The sequence below is a fragment of the Pseudochaenichthys georgianus genome, unplaced genomic scaffold (assembly GCF_902827115.2).
Source record: "Pseudochaenichthys georgianus unplaced genomic scaffold, fPseGeo1.2 scaffold_427_arrow_ctg1, whole genome shotgun sequence".
NCBI classification, from domain to species: domain Eukaryota; kingdom Metazoa; phylum Chordata; class Actinopteri; order Perciformes; family Channichthyidae; genus Pseudochaenichthys; species Pseudochaenichthys georgianus.
This window is the reverse complement of record NW_027262992.1, coordinates 1-10,532: the sequence shown is the minus strand read 5'-3', so window position 1 is coordinate 10,532 and position 10,532 is coordinate 1. Positions and strand designations below refer to the sequence as shown.

The 10,532-nt window shown below is 39.7% G+C and overlaps 1 long non-coding RNA gene across 1 annotated transcript; it reads left to right on the top strand.

Moving 5' to 3' along the window:
* Positions 1–389: 389 nt before the first annotated feature.
* LOC117442427 (uncharacterized) lies at positions 390–3,354 on the top strand. The gene is made up of 3 exons (XR_004551519.2): positions 390–530; positions 752–861; positions 2,692–3,354. It is a non-coding gene; the product is annotated as an uncharacterized lncRNA (long non-coding RNA).
* Positions 3,355–10,532: the final 7,178 nt, after the last annotated feature.

The following is a 10,532-nucleotide window of genomic DNA, read 5'->3' as shown; positions in this document are numbered from 1 at the left end:
TTCTTCCCTGTATGCCTAAGAAGGCAGATATGCTTGTTTTTCTCAACAAGAACTGTTTTTAAAAGTTGGACTGTTGCACTGTTGTAGCTTCAGTGGTTCTCAGGTTAAAGTTACATAGCAGTGAATATAAACAGACTGATTAATGTGAATATTACTTTAAACTAACCTGTGTAAAAGTTTCTCGAATAAATGTAATTTTTTTGGTGGAAGAAGCATGTATAATTTTTTTACCCTGCCCCTCAAAGAATCGGAATCGAGAACCGTTAAGAACCGGAATCGAAAAGTAGAATCGGAATCGGAATCGTGGAAATTCAAACGATACCCAACCCTACTCCTAAGTGATAGTTTCGATCTCTGTTTTGGTTTATTGGATATTTCATAGGCAATGGGTGAGCTTCGACGTCTTCTGGACAAGGATAACAGCCACAGCATTGATGAAATGAAGGAAAGATAGCAAGACTTCTGCCAGAAGGTGCAGTTTTATGGCGTATGGAAAAAGATGCTGAAACCTCCATTGGGAATGGACAAAGGTAAGTTATAATGTTATGTGAACAGGGTTAGTTGGACATACATTAAGGCATGTTTATTGCCAACTTCATATGCTGTTGTATTGGCTTCATTATTTTAATCTGCGATGGAGTTTAACTGTTTGTTGAATGTTCATGTTTTTAAAGCATCACATCTGTACTAGACTGTTGTTCAGATTTTACCTCCTGCAATTTCTATAAAAGTCATGTATTTTTCCAAACAGCTGAACAGGCTATAAGGATCCTGCGTGTGCTGCCATCACTGTTCCCCTCTCCGTCTGCTCCTCCAAAAAAGCTAAGAGATGCAAGTGAGGCTCTGCTGCATGTCCTCGAGGTGAGTGTGTAAAATGTAGCAGGATAATTTTGACTGTCCAAAGCAGGGGTGGGGAGCCTCCGGGCCGTATACGGCCCGCGAGACCATTTGGTACGGCCCTCGAGGTAATTTATAAACAAAAATTAAAGAAATCTAGACCGCAAAAAGATGAAACAAGTGAGTGCTAGTTTTTCCTGGCCAAGGTCAGGGTCCTTGAACACAACACGAGTCTAACGTGTCATCACGTGGTATAGGTCTCGTCTGACAGGGGTCCAGTTCTGACGGAGAGCCCCAGAACGTCACTCCGGGTCTTCCACACATTGCAATACCCATAAGGAGCCGGACAAATGTTTCTGCGTGGCTGTGTCTTTAGCTGAAAGCCCAGTGGCGATCTGTTCATCCGTCACACTGAGCATACAGTCAATACCTTTGTTGTTATTAGCATCTGGTTAGCTAGCTATGCTAATGAATATAAGAAGCTTTTTCTACAACCAGTGAGGTAAAAGGCACATCTTTATATGATCATTATAGTTATAAAAAAATAAGAGAATAAAGTAAACAGGTATAAAATACTATAAGACAGTAAAAAAAAGTTGTTATTAATAAACACGAATACAGTTTGAAAGGAGAGTGATTTGTAAACTATCCATAAAGAAAAATAAATCTTCTTCCAGTTCTGTTTCATCTGGGTGTTGAGAGATGTTTCCATAGATCTCTTAATGTTGCTCTCAAAGTGCACCAGATTGATGCTTTCAACTTCAACATTTAAAAAAAAATCTTCCCGGGGGAACATGCCCCCCGGACCCCCCTAGAGGAGGTGAGGACCCCCCTAGAGGAGGTTAGGTCCCCCCCCCCCCACACTTAAATCATGTCCACATGGATAGGAAACTAAATACATTTGTACACATCTTGTGTCCATATCTTTCTGTTTGGGTGGTCACGCCACACCGTGCACGTGCATGCATGAGTCATGGTGAGATATCTGAATTCAGAGGTTGCGTTTTCTTTGCACAGCATGAAAGAAAGGCCAAATGAATGGGCTGTGATTTTAGTATTTTTAAGCAGAGGTCAACCATTTGTACGGCCCTCGGAGGATCTTGAACAAATTGAAATGGCCCTTGAGAGGAATAAGGTTCCCCACCCCTGGTCCAAAGCAACAACAATGCAGTATTTAATATTTTAGGAAAGTACCATATGGATTTCTTCTACCCAGTACTATTGTGGAACACATTCATTACTTATGCAAGGGCCAGGCACAATGGCGACATATTTATCACAGTAAAAACATTTTAATGGCCTATTTTTAATAAGATAAGAAGAAAAAAGGTTGAATTTAACCATTTTATTTTTGAATATGAGCACCTTGCTTATTCATTTGAATTTTATAAAAACAATTCTTCATCAAGGCACAGATAATTAATTGAATTGTGAAAAATAAATAAAAGGGAGTGTGTATTACATTTCTTGATTCAGCTTGCAGACAGTAGAAGAAATGTTATCCATATTTAACCTTTTTTAGAATATTTTATGAATTGTAAGGTGTCCTTGGTTGACTTGAAAGGTGCCTCTAAATAAAATGTATTATTATGCCTTCAAAGACACTGTAATTAACACAAGGGTTTGTTGTAGCTTTGAGAGATCTAATGAAGAATAGCTTAGCCTGGTAAACCTAACCAATACTAGCAAAACCAGTTTGTACAGCAAACAAACATATTCATTCTTACATACTTTAAACCTTGAGTTCATGCATTGAAGACAGTTAAAAAGGCTTGAGTTTACAAATAACGAAAATGAACTTTAAAACAATAGTGCATGATCCTAATGGCATACATTTGTGTTATACATTTTAAGGTAAAAGAAGACCAATTCCAATTCCTACTTGAAGAAGCGACCTCTTCCGTGTCCAGTCCTGATTGTGAGCTCGTCCAGCTGCCTCCTGGCCATAGGTGATGCGCCAATAGCTACATTCCCAAAACAGGACATTGCTGTGGGTGCCATATACCTTATGGCCTACTATTATGCCTTTCACCTTACATACCCCAAGTGTGTAGCCACCTTGCTTTCAGTCATACAAACAGAGATCCTCTTGGACAAAATCCATGACAAAGACCTCACACCATCCTACAAGAAAGGCATGGCCGAATGGAAAGCTTTTCTTGGCCAATAGAACAAAAAGTGATATATGGCCAGATGTCATTCTCAAGTTCTGTTATTCTATTCCAGGCCACTGAAGTTTGTGTTTCACAGTGTTAATGTTCATTCATTATCTCTGCTAAGGAAGTTATGTTTTTGGTCCTGTGTGTGTTACTGTAAGGAAAAACAACTAGGCTTTTGAATATGAAACTTTATGGAAGGGTATATCATGGGCCAAGGAAAAGTGTTTTTTTCAATTCTGGAGCAGTTTGTACAGTTTTGGAAATTATGTCAAGTGTTTTCTTGTGATCATTTCCATGTAAGTATTTTGCCGTGTATGCTCCTGTAGTTCACTGGTAGAAAATAAACTGCTAAATTAAAGACTTGTTTTCATTTTCACAGACTTATTTGGAGAATGCGATAATTCTAGATCTGTGTCGCCATTGTAGAGCTTACAAAGAGTTAAATTCTTGACTTAATAATAGTAGTAAATGCTTAATAGGAGTATTTCCAGCTTACTTAAGCCATACTTGCACATCTTATTTCAAGTAAGAGTCTCATATCATATAACTTAAAATAAGGGTAAATGGTCCTGAAATTAAAAGTTTATTTTGAGGGGAAAATACTGTTTTTGATCATTTTTGGCTAATTTCTGTAACATAAGATTTCCTAATTCTGGTAAAATTAAGTTCAAAATTAGTTCTCCCAGCTAGTTTCAAGATCTCATGTATCTAAATATCGCATCTTATTTCAAGATATCTTACCAAGCTAATGTTCACTTGTTCTTATGGCAGATTTTTTTGCTCATAACAAGCGAAAACATCTTGTTTTCATTCTTTTTTTACTAGTTTTTGGAAGGGCTGTTTTTGCAGTGACGACGTCTACGAGCAGCAAGCTTTCAACAGCGATAGCTAAATGGGTAGCAGTGGCTACAGCTTGCAGGACAATTAATATTGTGGAGGACGAGGGACTGTTTGAGATAATTCGGATCGCATCCGACTGCACATCACAGCGCATTATTTTGACCCACAGTGGGAACTTCAGTCTCATGCTTTGACTGTTATGAAGACAGAGGAGGGGCATTTAGCCGACAAATGAAGCTTAGCGCAAGTTCAGACAGGAAGACCTATCACTCCATATTGCACGTCATGGCAATACTCGCTCCCTTCACTAGATGACAGGGACCGCCACTCCTTAGCCAACCTATCACTTCCCTCCATTCACAAGCCTAATTATCGCACCTGTTAATCCCTCTATATATGCTCTCCCCTTTTCTATCAGCTGTCTTTCAGGTGTCAACGCGCAACCCTCCTCCACCCCTTCGCCTCCTGCTTCCAACTCAGGGCCAAGCTTAACCTCCTCCCTTCCAACCGGACCTAACCACTTATCTCCATCACCAGTGTCTAGACCCGGGGGGGTTCATCGGAAACGGTTATTTCCCTTCCCGAATGATATCCTACAAAACCTGGGCCTAATCACCAAACACCATTTCGTTCTCTTGTCATAAACTGTCATCATTATGTTTCATTTATATAATGTGACCGATAATAAACATGAATTCCATACATTACGTCTCTCCTGATTGAACTGTAAACAGGCTTGTCTGTTTGAGCAACTGGCTCAGTGCAAAGAAGTACACAGGGTTGGGAGAGAGTGTAAGAGAGAGAGAGAGAGGTTCCAGGTTGTTGTATTGAAAATATTCAGGAGAATATTAGTCATTGTTCCAATGATAATAAACAAACATTTGCATAAAGCATATCTGTCCACTCATATGTTGATAAGAGTATTACAAACTTGAAAAATATTCCTCTGAGGTACATTTAGAACAGATAAAAAATGTGCGATTAATTTACGATTAATCGCGATTAACTATGGAAATCATGCGATTAGTCGCGATTAAATATTTTAATCGACTGACAGCCCTAGTATTTTTACATTAAACATAGATTTAATATCTCAAATTTATGTTTTGTGTCTTACAAAAGGATCCAGTAAGGTTTTAAACAACGTTTTCATTATTTCTGTCATCAGCAGGACCATTCTTTTATTCAATTCCAAATATTCTCTGACTTTGTTTGTTTATTGATCCTTCTCTTTGTATATTATCTGCTACAGATGGTGACTAACAGCGACTGCACTGAGAGCTACACTAAGACGACAGGTCCGGTGCTTTCTGCTCTCAGCAGAGCTAAAAAGGTACATTTAATTTAAATTCTGCTTTTTGATTTTATTTGTTTACATCCCAACATGTTTATTTGGGCTGTGTGTGTGTGTGTGTGTGTATGCACTGCAGTAGTCTGAATATCATGTGGTCTATAGAGACAATGGTATGTGAGGACATATAAGTCAGTATCTGAGTGTATGTGTATCAATCAATCAATCAATCAATGTTTATTTATATAGCCCAATATCACAAATGTTAAATTTGTCTCAGTGGACTTCACAGTTTGTATAGAATATCAGAATGACAATATGACACCCTCTGTCCTTAGACCAGGGGTGTCAAACTCAATTTCATCGCGGGCCACATTCGCATAAAGGTTGCACTCAAAGGGCCGGTTGTAACTATATAAATATATAAAATAATGTATTATTACATTATTGCCTCTGAATTGGATTATTATCGGATAGGATAATAACTTAGTAATTAACTACGTCTGAAAGCAGAAGTCCAGGGCAAATAATTGCAAGTCTCTTCAGTGCACATGTCACAAAACGAGATGCATTGTGGGATGTAATGTAGTTTATGGGCAACCTGCTTCTGTAAAGTAGCATGTAACTGTATAATAAACGTATTATATTCTTTGCAAGCTCTTGCGGGCCACATAAAATGAAGTCGCAGGCCGGATTTGGCCCCCGGGCCTTGAGTTTGAGACCCCTGCCTTAGACCCTCACATCGTATAAGGCAGGGGTGTCAAACTCAATTTCACCACGGGCCACATCAGTATTATGGTTGCACTCAAAGGGCCGGTTGTAACTTTAAGACCAAAAACACATATATAAATATTGAATATATATAAATTAATGTATTATATTACATTATTGCCTCTGCATTGGATTATTATTATAACTTCATAATTAACTACGTCTGAAAGCAAGTCTAGGGCAAATAATTGCAAGTCTCTTCAGTAAGAATGTCACATTTAGATTTTTTTTTTTTAGAAAAAGGCATATTTTAAGAAAAAAGGCATATTTTGACAAAAAAAGTCAAATTCTGAGAAAAAATCTAATTTGAGATCCCTTGTGGGACATGTCGTTTATGGGCAACGTGCTTCTGTAAAGTAGCATGTAACCGTATAATAAACATATTATATTCTTTGCAAGCTCTTGTGGGGCCACATAAAATGAAGTCGCGGGCCGGATTTGGCCCCCGGGCCTTGAGTTTGACACCCCTGGTATAAGGAAAAACTTCCAAAGAAGGAAAAACCCCACAGTTTAAAGGGGAAAATGGGAGAAACCTCAGGGAGAGCAACAGGGGAGGGATCCCTCTCCCAGGACGGACAGACGTGCAATAGATGACGTGTGTAAATCGAAAAGATAATACATTTACAACATAGGTAGACCAAATGTTTGGATATGCAATTGTCTATAATAATAAGATGAATCCACGAGGATGTCAACAATCCTGTGGGAGCCATCAGGGAAGTAGTATGATGAGAGTCAGGCAGGACCACAGTGACAGGTTCAGACACAACTCGAAATCCAGGAATCAGATCTAGGACACAAGACTCTGGATCTAGGACTCAGGATCCAGGACTCAGGATGCAGGATCCAGTGCTCAGGATCCAGGACATAGGACCGCAGTAACAGGATCAGCCACGACTCAGGATCCCGGCGTAGATAGACACCAAAAAGAAATTTGGGGGAAGCTGGGTTATTCGGAACATGAGAGTGGTACAGATGTAGCACCCCAGATAGGACTCACATGGGTGTGTCCCAGTCAAAAGCCCAGCGGATGCCAGTGGCTGGGGGTGTTGCCAAATTGCTAGAGGGCGTTGCCCAATTTCCCCATTTGTTCAATTCCAGGATTTAACCATGAGATGGCGCTTTATTCACAAAATACACAAGGACAACTGGGTGTTGTAGAAACATCAATATTTTAGATCAAATAAAGTATATAGTTTGCTTTATGCAGTATATTTCTTGTAATATTGTTGGGGTGTTTTTACACAGTTCAGTAGATTGAAGTAAATCAACTTATACATTAAGATAAGATAAGATGGACCTTTATTAATTCAGTAGTTCAAACAGCAACTGGGTGAGAGTGAAAAACAGGACAGCACAGATTCACACAGATTAATCAAATCAAAAATAAGATGAGCGATAAAAATAATAATAATGAGAAACTATGAAATAAGAAATGAATAAAACTAAAATGTAATTATCATATCATATATTATAATGTATTGTATTATTAAGTAATATCATACATTAACCCCATTATAGCAGATGCCACATTGAATGGATGAACACATGTATGCATCAATAATTACTACGGAGTATTTCTAAATACAAGTTGTAAAAATACTTATATGTATTTAATATTAACCCTTTGGAGTCGACCGTTACGCCGGCGTGATCAGATCACATGACCTGTTCAAGCCGGTGCCGCATAAAAACAACAGTCCGGACAACATTGTCGTGTGTTTATGTCGAAAGTACTGGCTTGAAACTATATCCCAGTCTTTGTTTCATGCAAAAATACCCAGTAAACACGGAGATACGATGATATAAAGTTAATACATTTCAAAAGTATGAAAAATGGAAGCACATATTTGAATATCTTCGCCGAATTTGATCATTTTACGAAACGGAAAATACTGGAAACTGTAGATCCTGCTCAACAGGATGTATATGTGTATTTCTGTCGAAAGTACTGGCTTGAAACTATATGCCAGTCTTTGTTTCATGCAAAAATACCAAAAACACGGACATACGATGATATAAAGTTGATACAGATATATTTCAGAAGTATGAATAATGGAAGCACATATTTTAATTAGGGCCGGGACTTTAACGCGTTAATTACGATTAATTAATTACACAAAAATTAACGCGTTAAAAAAATTAACGCATTTTAATCGCACTTTAATCGCACTTATTTTTGCACAGCGGAACGTTTCTCACTGGATGAGTTTCAAGCGTACCGATTATACTGGAGCACCAACTAACGTTCATGACTTCAGCATGGGACTTCAAACAACAACAAACCACGGTGAACAATAGTCAAACATGAACGAACAAGCTGATGAGACCGCTTTGGTCGGCCCCGTGGATGGGACATTTTGTTTTAAAAAACGGACGGATGGAAGCGTCGACAAGAGCACGGTTGTGTGCAAATTATGCAAAAAAGAATGTGCATATCACCGCAGCACATCAAGCCTAAAGTATCACCTAAATGCAAAGCATGTAGCAGCTAGCGTGGACCTTAGCTCGACTCCGAGTGCAAGGAACCACACCCTGACCCAACCCACACTCAACCAGATGACTGGTTTCAGGGCCAGGATAAGTAAGTCCACGTCTGAGAAAATAACCAGCTCACTGGATTGTCACTGGGCTCGACATTAAGGACTGCCCGATGGCCCGGGGCCATCTAGCATTTAGCTCGGGCAATGAAGCCTCACCTGCTGGTTGCCCGATCGGGCAACCTATTATGCCAGTATCATGCAGCTCGCAGATCCAGTAATGAATGACCCGACAGTAAAACTAAACATATCTACAGTATAACTAGTTTAGGTAGTTTGAGAGGTAATTAAAATAGCTACGTGTGATATTCCACACCACGCCGCTCCTCCGCTCCCTCCACTGGCTTCCGGTAACTGCTAGAATCCACTTCAAGACACTGGTACTTGCGTACCATGCTGCGAATGGATCTGGCCCTTCCTACATCCAGGACATGGTTAAACCGTACACCCCAGCACGTGCACTACGCTCTGCATCAACCAAACGACTCGCTGCACCCTCGCTGCGAGGGGGACCCAAGTTCCCATCAGCAAAAACACGTGGGTTTGCTATCCTGGCTCCAAAATGGTGGAATGAGCTCCCCATTGAAATCAGGACCGCAGAAAGCTTACACACCTTCCGGCGCAGACTGAAAACTCATCTCTTTCGACTCCACTTCGAGCGATAGAATGACTAACAAAGAACTGCTAACAGAGCACTTATATACTAATAAAGGACTGGCTTAGCCAGTTGAGCAGCACTTGAAACGATTGGCTCTTTGAAACCTGATGTTCTTATATGATTCTGTTTTCCTCAAGGTTGTGTCTTCCTGGTCGAATGTACTTATTGTAAGTCGCTTTGGATAAAAGCGTCAGCTAAATGCAATGTAATGTAATGTAATGTAATGAAGTGTGTGTTACTTTTGTTCCGCTCACCGCTGCATGCGATCATGCAGAGCTGCGTGTCGAGTCTCGACTCGTCAGCAGCAGCTGATCTCTCTCTCCCGTCAGATTAGACTTCACTCGCGTTTATGTCCATATCGATCAGATGCAGCTAGTTCTAGCTAATGATAGACTACCTGCTTATTAAAAGACAACTACACAATAAGTGTCGCTATGCAACTGGATGAGGCCACAAAGTATAGCACAGCATTATGCATTTGTTTACATGCCCACCGGAGCCCCGAGGCATTACCAACAGATCAACGCACAATCAACCCACACAGGACATCTCTTTCTCCACATCAAGTGTTAGACATTAGAGTTGACTCTTCTTGTCTGTCACATACTCTTCTTGTCTGTCACATAAGTGGCGCAACTGAAGCGGTATTGCTCTAAAGGGAAATTATTTTGACCGAAGATATTTAGATTTGCCGGCTAACGGGAACTCTGACGTGTGCTTCGCGGATGCGCTCGGCTCCTCTCGACTGCTGCTCGGGTCTGCTCGGTCAGCTTCCGGATGAGGAGGCATTCGTTCGACCAACTTACAGTAGTTAACATTACAAACATTTTTAACAGGGGCCATAATAGTGTAAATAATGTTTGTTTTGGCAGTTATAACTGAATGTAATGTTTTCTACTTTTTTCCATCTGGGAAGGCATTTGCCTTCATCAGATAGAAAGTGTTTTGACCAACAACTTAAGTGTTTCTTATAGCTATGCAGGGCATGCAAGCGAGCAAACACAAACAAGAACAAACAAACAAGTGAAATGAAGAATACAATTGAAATTGTACAATATAATATTGTGGTGGTTCATCTTATAATTCAGTCTAGAGAATGCACCAGACAGCATCTAAGACCTGCAAAAATTAAAAAATGTCTAGGGGGAGGCCCCCCAAACCCTTCGTGCCATTTCGTCCGCATGCATTTTTCAGGGCAATCTCTATTGGGCTCAGGGCCATCTGTAAATTAGCTTAGATGGCCCTGTGCTTAAAAATGCGATTTAAAAAAATGCGATTAAAAATGCGATTAATTTCGATTAATTAATTACAAAGCCTCTAATTAATTAGATTAATTTTTTTAATCGAGTCCCGGCTCTAATTTTAATATCTTCACCGTATTTTATCATTTTACGAAACGGAAAATACTGGAAACTGTAGATTCTGCTCAACAGGAT